General features: G+C 41.5%; 1 protein-coding gene across 2 annotated transcripts in view; it reads right to left on the reverse strand.

The window, feature by feature from the left end:
• GAB2 (GRB2 associated binding protein 2) overlaps positions 1-19,003 on the reverse strand; it is a 183,296-nt gene that overhangs the window by 132,816 nt on the left and 31,477 nt on the right. The gene's annotated exons all lie outside the window — the stretch shown is intronic.

The raw sequence follows: 19,003 nt of genomic DNA on the forward strand, positions 1-19,003 counted from the left end.
TTTAAAGATACTATTCATTCCAACATTCATGAAGCACCTATTATATACTAGGCAATATGTTAAGTGCTGGTAATACACAGTAGAATAAAACGGTGTCTATTCTGCAGAAGAGAAGCAGAAATATATCTTTTAAAAAGCTATAAACAGGTCTGAATGGAGACCTCCTTCCTGACAAAGTACCTGGAGATCTGAGGGAAAGTTCTCAACCATTTAACATGTTTTCTAAGTACCCACTGTATTTCAGAATCAGACAGGTGCTAAAGAAGGGAGATTTGAGTTAAGTTTTACCATGCTGGTGTGGGGTGAAGTCAGGCAGAGGATATTAAGGGCAATGAGAAAGAAGAATATGAAATTCAGGACAAAATGTGATGTGCTCAAAGTCAAACAGCTTGGGTAAAGACTAGAACTTCCACTCCTAGTGTCTTTTTACATGCCTTCTCGACACTCCTTCCCCAGGGACCAATATAGAGACCTGTCTAGATCGATGGCTTCTGAACAGTCCAACAAGAAATTCTCTTAAAATTCCAGTACAGTATTCATAAATTTAAATATTTCATTAGATGGGGGTGTGTGAGTGGCTCAGCTAAGCATCTGACTCTTGGTTTTAGCTCAGGTCATGATCTCATGGTTATGGGATCAAGCCCCCTTTCGGGCTCTGCACTGAGCTGAGTGTGGACCCTGCTTGGGATTCTCTTTCTCCTCTCCCTCTGCCCTCCCCACCTGCTCATGTGGTTGCCTGCTCTCTCTCTCTCAAAAAAATAAATGAATAAATTTTTTAAAAAAGTTTCATTAGATGTCTTTATTGGATACAATGTGTGTTATTCTCTATTCTATTTCATTTTTTTAAAAATGCTGGTCACAACTCACTACTGCTGACTTCATACCCAATAATAACTCTCAACCCCATTTTGTAAAATGTTTACTGTTTGGGATGGTTTATAATGTGCTTTTCTCTGTTGCTTCTCCTAATCGGAATGCCACTTCTAGCTCCCCACTTGACAGCCCAGGAAAAGCCCCCTCCAAGCATACTGCTGAGCAACTACTGTGTGCAGAGGAAACACTGTGGTAGCCTTAAGCTTGCTGTTTGTGGCTAAGTTCTCCAAAAAGCATAAACCAAGGGTATTACCAAATTGTCCTGGGAAATTTGTCAAACCATTCATATTTACTATGTGTCTACTCAATCTATGAGATAGATACAGAGTGAGATGTGGATATGTGAATGCTGGGACAAACTTCCCAGGTGATAGTGAATTGATGATCTGAGGTCCCTTGCACTCTTAAAAAGTATTTGTTTAGGAAAGAAGGTTTAGCAAAGGAGTAGACACAGACAAGAAAAATGAAACCTCAGATAAATAGAGGGACTTGCCAAAAACCACTGGTAAAGCAAAGACTAGAATCTAGCTCATTCGATTCCCCGTGCATTTCAGAAAGTTCCCACTCGGAAAACCAAGTCTATCAGTGTTCCTTCTCATTTGCGCTGACCTTTTCTTTATCAGAAATTCTCCAAGGGGCCTTAGCTTACTAAGTGCTAATTAGATTTCCTCCACCTGCTCTGGGATTTAGCAGGCGGTGCTAATGCAGTGCCCTAGCAGCGAACAAAGCCACTGGCATTCCCGGTATGCAGGGGCTGGCCTCCAGTTCTTTAGTCCACAGCAATTAAAGGGCTCCTATCCAAAGCCCTAAGGAGGAAGACGGAGAAGGGAGGGGTATTCCTTGATCCAAAAAGTGGAGTACAGCCACTGATTGGAATTGATTGTTACTGAAGAGCTGGGTGGAAACAGGGAAAATTCTGGGAGGTAGGAATGGAATCTGGGTGAGGCAAGCAAACTAATGAATACTCATCATCGCTCTCACCCCCCTAAGGAATGCTATTGTTGTCCAGATTGAGGGGATAAAGCCTTGGATGGCAAAGAGCCCTCATCCAAAAATAAGTTATCAAGAAACATTTCCCTTTCTCTTGTTTCAAGACACAGGTCCCAACTGCTCAGCCAAGAATGACAAGTCTTCCACAATTCTATCCCTTCTATCTAGGCACCATAATTTAGCAAACATTCAGCCACTAACCGGCAAAGGGCAGCCTGGATATTCAGTCATTCTAGCCATGTGACTCTACACTGGTCACAGTTTCTCTGGCTTTGATTTTCTCCTTTGCAGCTCTCAAAGTTGATTTCGAGATCAAATGAGACAATATAGAAATGTACTATAAAGCTGTGTAAAAGCTTTAATTCAACTCCTAATACCGATGCAACTAAATTCAAACATTTACTGAATTCCAAGAACAGTGCTTATACAGAGTTTGTGCACAAATGCTATAAATATTTGCTGTTAGGATATACAAAAACAAACCAAACAGAATTCTTACCCATGTGGAAATCACAAACTGGTGGTAGGAGACAAGCTCTCCAGTAGAGTATAAGTACTAAGAGTATACGCAAAGTGAGGAAAGGAGAGCAATTTATCCTGCTGCTAAAGAATAGGGGTAGGACTGTCCAAAACCTTCTGGATGGTGAATAGAATATAACTGGGGCTGCGAGTCTGGAAAAAATACAGCTGCAGAAGAAATTCAAGTGGGCCATTTCGTGATCCCCCACTAGAACATACTCATTACCACCTCCCTGCCTTTATTCACAACGTTCTTTTTCATGAGAAATTTAAAAATTCTGCCAATCATTCAAAGAATATTTAAGCATCTATTATGTGCAAGGTATTATTAAGGATACAAAATATTACAAGGCAGGTCTCTGACTCCAACGAGCTTACTATCCCACAAAGCAAATAAGTCATAAATTAAAATTATAATGCTAAGCCATATACAATGCCTCAAGGGCAAAGGGGAACATTATCCCTCTCTGGAAGGGCTGAAAATCAAAAAATTCTGTCTCATTCCCTCGCCCCCTTCATAAAGTTAGACCAAGAGTCAAAATTCGTTCTTTCCATCAAATAATATTCTTTAACCTACTATGTGCCAGACAACACTCTGGTCATGAGGAAAAAGGAGTGAACAAAATAGACAAAAATCCTGCATTCAGAGGGCATATGTTCATGAGGTGTTAAGAGCCAAGTAGGTGTATATATGTGTGACTCTGTGGTGGGGGAGGGGAGAGAATACAGAGAATCTAAAAAGCCTATCTTCTGGCTAAAGCGGGCAGTGGCCAACGGCTTCTAACTAATGGCTGTGAAGCAAAAATTTAGGCCCAGTGTTCCCAGATCTGGATGCTGGAAATTTTATGTAAAATCTCTCAGCTTTTCATAATCTATACTGATTAAAACGGTTCAAAATATTCTGTGAATAGAATTCAGGCCAAAGATACCAGTTTATGACTTTGTCTTAGAAAATGTACCATGGGGGCACCTGGGTGGCACAGCGGTTAAGCATCTGCCTTCGGCTCAGGGCGTGATCCCGGCGTTATGGGATCGAGCCCCACATCAGGCTCCTCCACTGGGAGCCTGCTTCTTCCTCTCCCACTCCCCCTGCTTGTGTTCCTTCTCTCGCTGGCTGTCTCTATCTCTGTCGAATAAGTAAATAAAATCTTTTAAAAAAAAAAGTACCATGATTTCTGGTTACATATATAAGCATCATAAACTAAGTGCTACAGGACTTGAGGAGGAACCAGTTCTAGCTAAGCAGGTCTGAGCAAACATCAAGGAGGTGAAGGCCTCCTTCAAAAAATACCCCAGAATATTCTTATTCTTAATTTTCCCCTTGTTTATTTCTCATAGTACTTACTGGCTACATCGACCTGTGGACACTTGCCTCAGAACTTCCTTGCTAAAAATGGCTGGACCTCTTTCTTCGACCAGAAAGTCCGCAAACAGCAACACTATCTAAGCGGCTGCCTTGCTGGTTTGTCTGATCAATCAACAGATTAACACTGCTTATTAATATGATTAATTTCCATCTGCTCTATACTAGGCTTGCTATCTGGAAAGATATTCAGAAAACTTCTGTCACCTCAAATACCCAAAGCAGGGGCTTTATGTCTATTATTCTAGGCAAAAAACCCAAAACCCAAAAAACAACGAAACAAACAAAAAAACCCCAAACAAAACAAAAACCTTAAAAATATATGGGAAAAAAAAAATGAACCCACTCCATCCTCCTTTATTTCTCGTCACTTCTTACAGAGGTAAGTTGAAAATGTCGATCAAAATTTCGGGGCGCCTGGGTGGCACAGCGGTTAAGCGTCTGCCCTCGGCTCAGGGCGTGATCCCGGCGTTATGGGATCGAGCCCACATCGGGCTCCTCTGCTATGAGCCTGCTTCTTCCTCTCCCACTCCCCCTGCTTGTGCTCCCTCTCTCGCTGGCTGTCTCTATCTCTCTGTCAGATAAATAAATAAAATCTTTTAAAAAAAATTTAAATGCACATGCTCTTTGACTCAGAAATTCTACTAGAAATTGATTCTACAGCTAAATCACATTTGCCCAGAAGTCACGGAAATATGGTACTGGTGATTAAAAAGCATGCTATAATCTAAAATAAATGTACACAAATTACTATACAGGTAGCCACAGTATAAGCAAATACTTTTATAAAAATTGGAACAAAGCATATTATATAAAGCAAGAATGTCACTATTTGTACATAGCAAGTGAGAGAGGAAACAATGTATTCTAATAGAAGCTGGTATTTAAACGAATGTGACTATACACCTATAGAAAGAACCGCACAGTATGATAACAAACAAAAAATTTAAAAAATCTAATTGTAGAAATTTTATTCTTCAACCTCAGACCCTAGAAAATCATCTTCAAAGTCAGGCAATTCATCCCCAATGCCAGGAAAACTCATCATCCGTGCTGGTCTCCAGATGATTCTCTTAATCACTGGCACATACCACATCAGGAATTGAGTCGCCCCTGCCTTCAAAACAGGGTTCTGTTGCCCTTTAACTGGGGTGGTTTTGCAGTGTCCGTGATCTTAATGATACATCAGTGCCTCTACTACTTTTCATCCGTGACTTAGTAGCAAAATTTAAATCTAAACTGTAATGGAATAACCTCAAATATATCTCTGATCAGCTGTGTGTGGCCTATGGCATCTTTTGGTGACTAAAACTCTAGGATGTGCAATTCCTATCCCTGTGATATTCTGCATTCTCATTAAATCACAGTTCACCTTGCTGTTGAATACCTTTTGCTTTGGCCCAGAGACTTTCACTGGCGTTACAGGTGCATTCGACACAAGGTAATATCTGGGTACAATTTTGGGGTTGAAGGGAGAGAAACATGTGTTATACGCCAGCGAATTATGGAAATAACAAAGGCACTTACACTTATGGTATTTTATACAGTTGCTGTGAAAACTTGAGGTTCATGAGAACTGCATGGAATGTTGTTTGCTTAGTTATTTGCAGTGGGGTTTGAGTGAATTTTTGCTTTTTTGAATTTTTCACCATTTTTTGATTTATAATGAACATCTATTATTTTGACCAAAGTGATAATCACAGATGCCTGGGTGGCTCAGTTGGTTAAGCATCTGCCTTCAGCTCAGGCCATGATCCCAGGGTCCTAGGATCGAGTCCCGCATCTGGCTCCCTGCTTAGCTGGGAATCTGCTTCTCCCTCCCCCTCTGCCGCTCCCCCACTTGTGTTCTCACTCTCTGTCAAATAAATAAATAAAAATCTTTATAAAAAAAAAAGTGATAATCATTCCTCCAAAAAACAAAACAAATGCAAATCATCTCTACATGCTCGTATGGAACTATCTCCGTGGTTTATTTTATCTCATTGGGTTATGCTGCACATTAATCATAAGGACTTAAAGTCTGGCACATAAGCATTCAACTATTACCTACTATTACACTGTTAAATATACTAAAGAAAAACAAGGTACAAAACAGGGTAAACTGCGCAAGGGTCTGAGATGGGAAAGATATTTATTTTTCATTGAATACTGCCCTGCTCAGTTTCCCTAGAAAACAGAGCCTATGGCAAAACTTACCTGCTTTATTCAGGTGTTGAAATGTCAGAGCAGAAAGGGAATAAAGATTAGCAAGGCAGAGTAGGAAGGAAAGGAAACACAAAGCAATGCATCGATAAACTGGCTATAGCTTAACATGAAAACATAACCAACTGCAAGATCATTAAGAGTTTTTCAGGATAGACCATACAGGGGCGCCTGGGTGGCTCAGTCAGTCAAGCACCTGACTCTTGATTTTAGCTCGAAGATTGCATAGGATTCTCTCTCTTCCTCTACGCCTACCCCATCCCTACACTCTCTCTTGTGCGCTCTCTCTCCAAAGAAAGGGCATAGACTGTACTGAACTTCTGTAGCTGAGAACAGTGTATGTGAGGAAATGGGGAGGGGAGGAGGAGAAAAACAGAGTGAGTAGTTTACCTGTTGGCTCCTTCTCTTCCCTAGCTTCCAAATCTTTGGTCGGAGGTATTAGCTACCCCACCTCCAGGCTGCGTTATCCAGCCCTCTGGGTGGTCACTGGGGAAGAGCAGCCAGAGCCCTTTTGGGTCTGGTCAGTTGGGAGCCTAGGTCTCTGAGCTGCTGTGGCTCTCTCCGCAGTGGGCACAGCAGAGACCATACCAGAGCCCAGGCCTCACTCAGAGGAAGGCTGAGATGGCCAGCAGTGTTAGGAAGTATGGCAAAAGCAGCAGCAGCTGTGACTCACCATTTCACAAGCCAACTAGGGCCTGAGGGTCAGGAAGAACCAAGGGAATCTGGGTAGATGTACTGAGTCCCATACAACACACATGGTTGTGTATAGAGTGGAACTTTCACTAGCATGTATGTATTATTTTTTGAAACATCAGAAAAAATGTACTTAGCCTATACTCAGTGGCCTAATGAAAAGGGCAGGGGACTTGGGGAGCCAGACAGTTCTGGGTCTGAGACTCCTATCCATCTAGCGCTTGCTGGGAAACTTTGGGTGGGTTGCTCATCCGTGTAACTGGGATACTCCAAGGCTACATGAAGATTAAATGAGCCCGGGTGGCTGAGAGGGATGCTAGGCATCCCTCTGACAGACATGGGTCTGCCCGTTCCATCAGAGAGGCTGATTCTTCTCCCCTCCCTCGTTTGATGCCCTCCATGCTCCACCAGGAGACCTCAGACTACACTAATTCTGCCCAGCATGATTTATATATGCTCACTCACAGGAAGCTCCTTGAGGACAGGGTTATTGATACTTTCACATCCCCCTCCGGTGCTTAGCACAGTTCACAGCTGAGCCTGACCACACATTTGCTGAATGTACCAGAACTCCAAACACCAATTCTTAGGGGAGAACTCTTTTCATATGACATTAGTAAAGTCACTTGAGAAACCCATGAGGCTCCCTTAACTTAGTCCGACAACTGTTCTGGCCATAAAAGGACAGATGGGAGAAAAAGCAAAGGCAGATCTGCATTCCAATCCCCGTTCCATCCCTTACTACATGGTCACATTTGGGCAAGTGATACAAACCCTCTAAAACTGCAGTTCCCTTAAACATAAAATGGGGATCCCAGTACCTTTTGCAGGATATTGTAAGGACTCACGTAGTAGAAATGACGACTGACACGGTGTTAGTCTATGCCTCCCACCCCCACACGCTTAACCCTGACCAAGGCTGCTCCGTTCCACAGCTCCTGTGGTTTGAAAGGTCTCATCCTTTTCCGGATCTTGAAGGGTACTTTTTGGCTGGAGGGAGACCATGCAAACCACGTGAGGGACAAATAAATGACAGTTTCCTTCCACTGGGATAGAAGCTTCTCTTATTTATTTGAGGGACACACACTACCCAGGAGGCTCCAAGAAAAGGAGAACTTGAGCCCTGAGAACAGCATCCTTCGACTTGTTGCTTCCTTCTTTTCTGATAACTTACAGCCAGAGAGAATCAATGGCCTATTTCTCTTCCTAGGAAAAAGAAACTACTTTGAAACATAACTGGGAAATCTATCCAGAACACAAATTTCCTTCAGTGTTGGTACTGTTCTTAAAGATTACAGAGACAGCAGAGATAGAAAAGATTCAGCAGCAGTTCACTCTGTGTTTGGGACCTTTTGGTACAAGCTGACTTTTGGAGCACCACCATTATTTCTACAGGCTAGGAAGCAACGGGAAGGGAAAAGAGCTTTCCCAGCTGATTAAGGATGAAAGTCCCCAGCAGCAAAGACAGAAGCAGCCTAGGTCTCTAAGACTCCATAGATCCATTATACCAACCTGGATTCCAATCTCTGAACTTCTTTTATGTGACAGAATAATCCTTGCATGGTTAAGACACTAGAGCTCAGTTTCTATTGCTAGCAATCAAATACAATTCTAACTTACTGAATGGTGGCCCACAACGTGGGCAATACATATACTGGAAAATCACCAGTTACGGGCGATTTGGGCAACTCTTTGGCAGATGTCCCAAGTTGTAATCGAACGGCTTCTTTTTTTTTTTTTTTTTTTTTTTTTTTTTTTTTTTTTTTTTGGTGGTGATGGTGGCGGGGGAAGGATCAGAAAAGCAGTATCTGGTGTAACTGAAAGGCATCTGCTTTTTTTCCCTCTTCATTCAACACAATTTTATGGAATGCCAGCTATATGCCAGGCTTTGTACAAAATATCATTCTTTGAAAGCTTACAAAATGCTTTCACATCAGCTTCTCTCTTTCAGTTCTTAGGCTCCTGCCTTTGCTTTAGACCTGCCAGGGATACCCGCTAGAGCTGGTGAGAGATGAAGAGCTTCTGTGGCCCCTGGAACAGAAGTGGATTGTAGCTGCATCCACAAATGCAATAAATAAGAAAGATATCCAAGTCTTAGTTGATCCTACGGTAAAAAAATAACAGTATTTCAAGTAAATTCAACCAGCCCCTTAAGATTCAATAGCAGATACATAAGGCTTGTTTTATTCCCTAGGCTCACTCTAAAACTTTTCTTTCAGGAAAAACTCTTAAAAAGAAATGTAAGAATTCCTTATTTATCAGTTACTTGCCTAAAGAGAAAAACTATTAAGCAGAGAAAGGGACAAAAAGCCAGCTAAAGTGGAAAGACAGGACATGTGTAACCTGAATAAACCCCAGCAATCTAGGTGCCTTAGTCCCGCGCAGAATGGTATTTAAAGCCCTCATTCCAGCAATCCAAGGTTAAAAAAAAAAAAAAAGGGGGAAAGCAAAGAAAAAAGAAAAAGTAATTCTTGTCTTTATTTGCAATTTTTCAATGGGTATCCAAAGCAATCAAAGTTATACTCCACACTTTTCATCTTCTCACCAATTGCTATAGTTGTTCAAGGGTCTCTTACTCACCAACTTGCCCTGCCCCCCATCCTTCAAAACCCAGTTGTAAATCTGCACTCTGCCCTCTTCATCTTCCAATTTTTTTTTATTATGGAGATTGTGTGTCTTCCTAATTTTTATATTTTCTCTCCACTTAACCTATTAAAGTAGAGTCCGTGGAGAAGACCCAGAAAGCAAGAGCCCGTGCACCTTGGAAGCCAGGGAGAAAGCAAGGGGGAAACAGTAAATAGTGATATAACTCTTCCCTGTTATACAGACTATGTAAACAGGCAGCTCTAATCTGCCAGGTGGTTGTAATGACTCTCTCTGATCAAACAAAACAGCCCAAGTCATAAAACAAAAAAGGTCAAAGGTTCTGACTGCAGAGATAAAAATCCTTCAATATATTGAAGGGACCCAAGACAAGGAAAACGTCCAAAACCATCAGCAAATACTTGATCAATGCATGCAAAATTGCTTCAATCAGGGCCTGACATGGTCCTCAATTAATGCAGCTATTTGTTATTATTATTGATCAGGTCCTCGCCACCCCCAGCCCCTCTGTTGTTTGATTATCTACATATACCACTGTCACAGAACTTACAACTTTGTGCAGACATTCACTTTAGGGAGAACACTGCCTTAATAGCTCCCGAGGCAAGGAGCTTCTTTGTTGCTCCAGCCTAGCACAGAGCCTGACACATGGCAGGTATCCACGCATGCTTGCTGAAGGACGTGCCTTTGGTAAGTGCAACATTCCAGTCCCGGTTTAGTTCTGTGAGACCGCCTGGCCGAGATCTGACAAATCAGAAGGTCTGACGGAACTAATACCGCACCGTAACACATGATAAACAGGCCAAGTGCAGTCACACATTCCAACAAGTGACTTAAAAAGTCGATCCCAATTTAGTTTTGTAATTCAAAAATACCACTTCCTCAATAAAGATTTTCCACCCACTTGACTACTGTATGTGTCTGTCTGATCTCATGACCTCGTCTCAACTGTCAAAGAAAACCAAAAATTGAAGACCGGGCTTTACAATACAAACAACCTGGTATTTGTCACAGGTTTGGCTTTGGTTGTGCCATTTCTGAACTCATTATAAAATTATCTTTGTAGGACCTTACTGTCTACTGCCCATGTCCAAAAACACCTACTGTAATGGAAAGACCCAGGGCAGGGGTTCTGTTTCTAGTCCTGCGCTGACTTGTCAAAGTCATTAAAACTCACTAATCATCCATTTCTTTATATATAAAATGATGTTTCATTCAAATATTTGCTGAATGCCTATTATATGCTAGGCATTGTGCTGAATGCCCAAAATACAAGGATGAATGAGAACATCCCTTTGTTCAAGATTCTGATATTCTACTAGAGCTCGAGATCGATCACACACAACTGCTACGCAAGTGTGGTAAGAACTGTGATGTGAGGATGCACACAGTTCTACAGAAGCATGAAGGTGACACCCATTATTCTAAGTGGGAACGAAGAACTAAGAGGGAACTTGTTGGGGGTTTGTTCATTCTATGCATACATCAAGCAGAGGGGTGGGAAGAGAACAAATGCAGCTGCTAAGTTGGATCTCAGAGCAAGAACAGCATCAAATGCGTTCCAATATTCTTTTCACTCCTATAAGGAAAATTCTATTTCACACACAGGGACATTTGTAACATGCACACTTTGCAACATCTGGGTATTTGAGTTCAACTACTATTACAAAATATTCTCGTCCATCCTATGAGCTTTTTGAAATCAAAGGCTGTAAGTATTCACTTTGATTTTGAAGCAGTCTGACTTTTGATGCAGATACAGTTTGAAAAACCCAAGGCCCTGCCTCAGGATAAAATGTATTTTAAGTTGCAGAGACATGGGGGAAGTTTTTGTTGTAAATGTTAACATGGAAAAATCTTTTAACTATATAGCAAATATATGGCAAAATTACAAAGAGAGGGGCGCCTGGGTGGCTCAGTACGTTAAGCATCTGCCTTCGGCTCAGGTCATGATCCCAGGGTCCTGGGATCAAGTCCCACATCAGGCTCTTGCTAGGGCCGGGGGCTGGGAGCAGGAAGTCTGCTTCAGTCAGCAGTGGGATTCAAATACAGGCCACGTAGATCTTCCTACAACTTTTCCCTGTAAGTAAAAAGCTCTTTTCAGATACGTGTTCTCCAGTTTTAGGTCAAGGAACAAGTACTTCAGTTTATAAAATGGGGAACACATCCTTCGTCTGCGATGGGATGAGACAAGCATGTCCTTATAAGTCTCGAGAAACCCAAGTTTCAAGTTCTAATGCAGGCTCATGATGGGGAGGGAGGACGAGAGTGACTAGGGCTGACCAGGTAAGTATAACTTACTTCATCCTGAGAAGCACGGTACACTCAGGAGACAAGTGGACCCTGCTTCAGCTACTGGCTCTATCACATCTATATTTTGTGATCTGGGGCTAGTTTCTTAGCCGGGGCTTGTTTCTGGCCGAAATGGCAATATTATCTACCACATAGTGCTGCAGTAAAGATGAAATGAGATGTAATAGGCTAATACATGCAATACACAGTGAGTGAATAAAATTCACACTTAACTTCCCCCCCCCACTGCTTCCCATTTTCCCCACCTGGCCCCCATTAGAGAGATAAGGAGAAGACATCTGTTGAGAAAGAAAAGCAATACTGAATAACTATGGACACCTGTTTTACTATACAGCACCATTTGGGGGGAAACTCTTTTTTTATGCAAACGTGATTCTGGGTGAGGCTACCGCTCACAGCCCCCCCCCTCCTAGGGAGTGTCCAGTGGGTGCTCTGACCTAGCAAATTGTCCAATGTCCAATCCCTAGCCAGACCCATTGGTCCGGGGGTATAAGTATGTCCCAAGGGGTCAGCATCCTTTCCCAAGATTTTTCAAGTTCCAGGAGTTAGGACTTTGCCTTTTGGGTCACAAAGATGGGAAGACTGGGGGCTGCTGGTGACTTTCTTTCTTACCTCTCCGAGAAAAGAAATCCTACCACAGATAGAGAGAGTGCTGAGGGCACCGAAATATGATTCTGGGACCAAAGTCCCCAGACTTGCCCAGGTATCTGGAACATTTTCTTCAATTTTCAGAGCTTCCTTAATACTGTTCCAATACATTTCTATTTTTTGCTTATACTCATCTGAGGTAATTCCTGTCATTAGTAACTCAAAAGCCCTTAAAACACGAATTTATATTTTATGCCAGACTTTTTGTAACGTGCTTTTTGGACGGGATGGATCCCATTCAATCCTCACAGCAGCCCTGATGGGAAGGTCCTGGTTCTCTTACCCCCTTCACTCCAATAGTACATCCACATAGTGTGAACCCTTTCATAAGCCTCGGAGTCACCACTGATAGTCGCTTCTTGTATTAACCACATCACAACCACATACCACACCAGTGAGAGTTTACCCAGATTGCACTTGCTTGGGCCACATGCCCAATCCAAAATAATCATGGTGGCCAAGGGAATGGAATGGGCTGACTGGCCAAATCTTAAGGGCAGATGGAACCAGCTGCCCCAGAACCACACAGATGTCTTAATAAAGATGCTGCTAGAAAGGAGAAAGGGGACAATGCACATAGGGGAAGCAATCAACAACTGTTCACTATATACCCAAAAGGAAAACTGGAATAAACAAGTTTTTAAGATTATCTGTATTTCTGAACCATCAATCAATAATTCCCTCCGTTCATATTATTTTCTACTGTGATCGCACACTTCCTCAGTCTAATTTAAGACTGCTGTCCTCCAGAGGTTTCAACTATTCTCCACAGGAAAGCTAGTTAGTTCATCAATGACTCTCTAAACACTTGTGAGTACCAAACTGAAATGCTGATTTGGCGAGATTAATAAGAGATTGCAAGGCACTTTCCAGAAGTTGTAACACTGAAGACTTGATTAAAGCATGTCCCACTTGACTCAATTAAAATGTTCTTGGCTGTCTCCTTGCCTTGGCTTCCTCCTTAGTAAGCATAAACTCAAAAAAATGGGAAAATAAATAAGGGAAGGCTTTCTGTTAGAAAATGGTTTTATCACCCAACTGACCAATAAAACAGATTCCCACTCTTTGGACTGACAATAGGGAGCAAATGGTTATTTTACAAAAATTTCTGTTAGAAAGTATTAAGAAGATGATATAGATTCCTAGTTCTACATTAGGATTCAGGAGAGTTGGCTTCTAGATCCAACACTCTAACTCACTCTTTAAACTCTTGAGTAGAAAGAACAGTTTTCAAATTGAACAGATGTTCACTGTTTATATTCATGGTGAGACACGTCCCACCTCTCATGATTGCCATCTTGGACAAGACCAGTCTTCCTCTGAACCTCGTTTCCTGACTTATAAACAGGAGGGTGCCACAGTCTACCTCATTTGACTGATAAGATAATTAAATAAAGTCCAGCTGTGATTCACATGTATTACCTGAACTTGTAGTACTTGAATCTTTGAAAAGAAAAAGAATTCTGCAGTTGTGGAATACAGAGCTCATTTGGGAGTTTCTAGTTTTTGACAACTATGAATAAAATTGCTGTAAACATTCTTACACAGACCTTTTTTTTCTCTTCAAATTGAGATATAATTTGTATATAATTGAGATATAATTTATAACTACTCACTGTACTTGAGTCTTGGATTTTTATCCAATGTAACAATCTCGGTCATTTAATTAGTTTAGCTCATTTATATTCAATATATTTATTGACATAGTTGGGTTTAAATAGACTTTATTTCTGTTTCTCCTCTTTCTTCTTTTAATCAAGTTTTTAAGCTTTTATCCTCCTCTTCTCCCTCCCTCTTTTTCTCTCTTTAGAGCAAGTTCTGAAGATTATAATATGCATCCTGAATTTATCACAGTATAGTTAGAATATTACATCACTTTAGATTATAATGCAAGAAACTTCAAATTCCATTTATACTCCATTCCATCCTTCGTGCTATCATACATACATATTTTTCTGTCATACATTTTACTTCTATGTATAAATCCCAAAATACACTATTACTAATTTTGGTTTAAAAAGCCAATTGCCGGGGCGACTGGGTGGCACAGCAGTTAAGCGCCTGCCTTAGGCTCAGGGCGTGATCCCGGCGTTATGGGATCGAGCCCCATATCAGGCTCCTCCGCTAGGAGCCTGCTTCTTCCTCTCCCACTCCCCTGCTTGTGTTCCCTCTCTCGCTGGCTGTCTCTATCTCTGTCGAATAAATAAATAAAATCTTTTAAAAAAATAAATAAATAATAAAAAGCCAATTGCCTTGGGGCACCTGGGTGCTTCAGTCAGTTGGGCATCTGGCTTCCACACAGGTCATAATCCCGGGGTCCTGGGATCGAGCCCCACATTGGGCTCCTTGCTTAGCAGGGAGCCTGCTTCTTCCTCTGCCTGCCGCCCCCCCCCCGCCCGCTTGTGCTCTTTCTCTGTCAAATAAATAAATAAAACCTTTTAAAAAAATTAAGAAAAGCCAGTTGACTTTTTAAAAATTGACAAAAAATATTTTTTTTAGATTTAGTCATATATTTTTCATTTCTTCCGCCCACCCTTCCTCCCTTCCTATAGAATTAACTTTCCATGTGGTACTAATTTCCTTCAGCCTGGATTCTTTCTTCTAGCATTTTTCTATACTGTGGGTCATCTGGTAACAAATTTTCTGTTTGTGTTTATGTTCTTGTTTTAATCTGAAATTGATTTTGCCCTTGTATAGAAAAAATGAGGTTTCCCTAGGTATAGGGTCAAAGATGATAGTGTTCTTCCAGGACCGTGGAGATGTTACTATGTTGTCATCTGGCCTCCACTATTTCTGACAAAAGTTGGCTGTCATTCTGGGAGGGAGAGAGAGAGAGAGAGAGAGAGAGAGAGTGAGAGTGTGTGTGTGATTCCCTCTTTGGGCTATTTTTAAGATTTTTTTAAATCTTATTTTTATTATTATTTTTTTATAGCAGTTTGACCATGATGTGCCTGGGTATGCCTTTCTTTGCGTTTTTCCTGCTTGGAATTAGCTGAGCTTCCAGGATTTGTGGGTTGCTGTCTGTGGTCAAATTTGGCAAAATTTCAGCTAATATTCCTTCGAATATTTTTTCTGCTTTAAGCTCCCCCTCTACCTCCTCCTCCTCTGGAAATCCAATTATACATATATTAGATTTCTTGATACTATCCCAGAAGTCACTGAGCTTCTATTCATTCTCTATTAAACCTTTTTTTCCTGTACTTTGGTTTTTTTCCTGTACTATGGTCTTGAACTTATGTCACTTTTCCTGTCTTTTTCTTCTTCAATGTTCTGTTAATCCCACTAATTTAGTTCACATTACGTATTTTAGTTCCAGAATTTCCATTTGGACTCCCACCCCTAATCTCCAAATCTTTACCGAAATTCCCAATCTATCCACCTACTATCTCCATTTTTCGCTGTACACATCAATGTATTTATAATTTTTCCCCAAATATTTATTTTATTTAATTATTTCTTTAAATAAATTGTCCACCCAGTGTGGGTCTCTTGACCCTGTGATCAAGAGTCACATGCTCTACCAACTGAGCCAGCCAGGTGCCCCTATCACAGTTTCTTTAAAGCTCCTGTCCCCTAATTCCAACATCTGGGCTGTTTGTAGTTCTCTAAAAACTAATTTTTCCCTCGAGTATGGACATATTTTCCAGTTCCCTCCCATGTTGAGTCTTCTGTGTGTGTGTGTGTGTGTGTGTGTGTGTGTATGATACACTGAGGAGATTCTGGATTCCGTTATCTTTCTCTGAAGAGTAATTTTGTTTGGCAGGGAGTTGACTTACTAAAGGAGAACCTTGAACTTGTGGAGGCTTCATTTTGTGCTTTGTCGGGAAAGGTATGTTTGGTTTTTACCTTTAGGTGTATGGTGATTCCCTCTGTTGTCTGGGGAGAGCATCTGTAACTCCAAGCTGTGGATCTTACAAGGTCTCAATGAAAACTTGAGGTGTTTACATGCACCCTTCCAACCCAGCAGGTCTCTGACGATAAAATCCATCTCCCTGCTGGGAAGCAGCTCAATCTCGGGTCAGCAGATTCAGCCACCGACTGTCGTTTCCTCCGTGGGCCCTGAAGGTCTCACTGACGCACGTACAATTCAGAGGTCGACCCAATATTTGAGGGGTGTTTATACACACACTCTGTTGCTCCTCTCTTCTTCCAGGATTTTCCCTCTCCATCTCCAGTTGTTTTGTCAATCCCAAACTTCTCAGGTCAAGAATACAGCTTTCTGAGTTCCAGCCGTCTGCTTTAGGCAGGCTGGGGACTAAACCCTCAAAAGAACAGCCACACAACTGTGGCTTTCACCCAATATCTATCCCTAATTTTACAAGTCAGATCCTCTCTAGTTTTGGCCTGCTCTGGTTGCTTGCTCTTCAGTGATTTCAGACAATCATTTTTTTTTTATATTTCGCCGAGAGCTTATAGTTCTTTTTTCTGCAGCAGATTGAATCGGATAAAAGTGACCTCACCATCACTGGAACTGGAACTTCTCCCACCTCAAAATTTAAGGATGGAAAACTCCAAACTCACAGAAGATAAATCATCTTCAATGCAGACATATAAAAACAGTATGAAGAAACAGTGTTTGACGTACTTGATTGAATACTGAGTATTTTATTTATATGTTGCATATTTACTGAATTTCGTGATTGAGCACGTTACTCTATTAGCGAACCACTCAATTCCTTCATAATGAGTGTAATAAACACTCTTGCCTCACTCAGCTGAGATGAAATTCCTCACAATGCCCCAAGTTTTCTATTTCCCCATTACCTCTTTGGCTTCGTTTCCTACCACACTTCTCCTTACTGGGGCTGTCCAAATGATCTTTGCACTCAGAGCCTTTGCCCCTCCAGTTCCTTCTTTCTGCAATTCCTGTTCCAGACAACAGCATGGTTGCTCCCTCACCTCCTTTCAGTTTTTACTCAAAAGTCAATTTCTCAGAGACCTTGCCTATCTTTCTTGAAACTGTACCCTATACATACACACTTCCTAATCCCTGTCTGTGCTGTCATTTTGCCTTCGCTGCACACCCCCGACCCCGGCGTAAGCACCACCGTCAGGCACCTTGTCACTCTTATGCAGGATACGGCCTCACAGAGAGTGTTTACTAGATACTTTTCTATGAGTAAGTACTACTTTTTATTATTCATGTGTAAAGTACAGGCTTCTTCAAAGGCAGAGAAATTCTTATCTTCTGCTAGCATCACTAGTACATCCTATTGAGGCTATAAACACAGTGGGGGCATAACTGTTTGCTGAATTAATATAATATGATCAGCTATAAGGACTCAAATATCATGTGACAACCAGATATGCTTTATGATGCCTCAGTCTTCATCGGGGGCATTGAGTACAGAGGTTTTGCTAAGAAGATACTGTATTCCTGGTTTATACTCCTACCTTCCACTATTATGGTCATTTATCCTTCCAACCAACATGTCTAATATAGCAAAAGAAATGGGCAAATGTGGGTATCTAAGGCTCTAACACTGTAAAATAAGAATGGCAACTAATTTGGGGAGTGGAAAAATAAGGCGGAAACAAATGACTAGACAATAATAAGGATGATCATAAAAGGAGTAAGCAGAATTAAAGCAGAAATTTCTAAGAATCTCGAATTCCAAGGAGAAGAAAGATCTTTTACTTTAGGCTTTAAGTAAGGAAACTGTACAAAAAAAGCAAGACAATTCGTGAAAATAATAGAAATAGGATGAGTGAATTCCTAACCATGAAAGAAAGCAGACGAATCCAATGGAAGGGAGGGGGGACAGAAAGCAGGATAAACAGCATGAAATACCACAGCAGAAATATACCCAAATATGTCAGTGATCACAAAAAGTCATTAACCGTGGTTTGGGGGAAACTCTAGATAAACTAGTCAAGGAAGATCTGACAGCGACAATTTATAGTAATAGCCGTCACTCTTACAGAGCTTTGTTTCTACATACCACCCACTTTCCTGCGTGTTACACAACAGTAATTCATTTAATCCTCACAATAACTAATGAAATAGATATTATTACTACATTTTAGAGTTGAGGGAATTGGGATGCACAGAAGTAACTTGGCCAGGGTTACAGAGGCAGTGACTGGGAGAGCCAGGACTCGAATGCAGAGTCTACACTCTTGCCGCCATCTTGCTATGCTCCTTGAAGATACTCACTGACACCAGGAGGGTGAGAAGGAGCCAGACATGGCGACGGGCATCCTCAATAGCGTGAGCTATTCCAGGCAGAAGGAGAACAAGTGCAAAGGCCCTGAAGTGGGGAAGAACTTTCAAAGAGGAGAAAAGGGGCCCTTGCCGCTGACTGGTAGGGAACAAGAGGGCATTGTGGTGGAGACAGAACCGGGAGGCAGTATGGGCCATATCAAGCAGCTTCTCTGACTGCTTACTGTAAGTCAGAGATGGAGCTAAATGCCTTATGTTGACCTTACCTTGCATCAGTTCTTCATACAACAGTCCTGTGGTAGGTATTCCTTCCCTTCCCATTTTGTAGCTGTGGTAAGCAAGGCTCAACAGACAAAGCACATTTTCCTAAGATACACAGCTATCAGGCAGAAGAGCCAGGATTGAAACCAGTTGGTTCTGACTCTGAAACTCAGACTTTCAGCCACAACAACACATGACATCAAGTTAAGCTAAATATAATCATCTGTCCAAAACAAGCCTCTACCTTTCTAGAAAAACATCTGGCTATACACAGAAGATGCACCTAAGTTTCCGAAGTTCTGCTGAGGAATGCAGCTTGGAGAGAAATGCTATGTGCCGTGGGACCTCAGAGCAGGAACACCTTGTCTCTGAAC

Source organism: Ursus maritimus, unplaced genomic scaffold (genome assembly GCF_017311325.1).
Source record: "Ursus maritimus isolate PB19 unplaced genomic scaffold, ASM1731132v1 scaffold_16, whole genome shotgun sequence".
Lineage (NCBI taxonomy): Eukaryota > Metazoa > Chordata > Mammalia > Carnivora > Ursidae > Ursus > Ursus maritimus.